We start from the raw sequence: 207 nt of genomic DNA, 5'->3' as shown, positions 1-207 counted from the left end.
TTTCAGGCTCTTCCCAGGTACGTGCTTCTTTTGAATTTTCGATGCCCTATTGTATTCTCTTCCGTGGCTTTCCTGTATTTCTAGAGCTTTCCATCTATCCTATAATGTACATGATCTGAACTCGGTGTTCCTCCGTGATTCGTGTTCTTGTTAAATACGGGACTCTACGCTAATTCAATCACAAACACTGATCCCACTGCACTGCAT

The sequence above is a fragment of the Phytophthora infestans genome, genomic scaffold (genome assembly GCF_000142945.1).
Source record: "Phytophthora infestans T30-4 supercont1.202 genomic scaffold, whole genome shotgun sequence".
Taxonomy (NCBI): domain Eukaryota; phylum Oomycota; class Peronosporomycetes; order Peronosporales; family Peronosporaceae; genus Phytophthora; species Phytophthora infestans.
Note: the sequence above shows the minus strand (reverse complement) of the source record.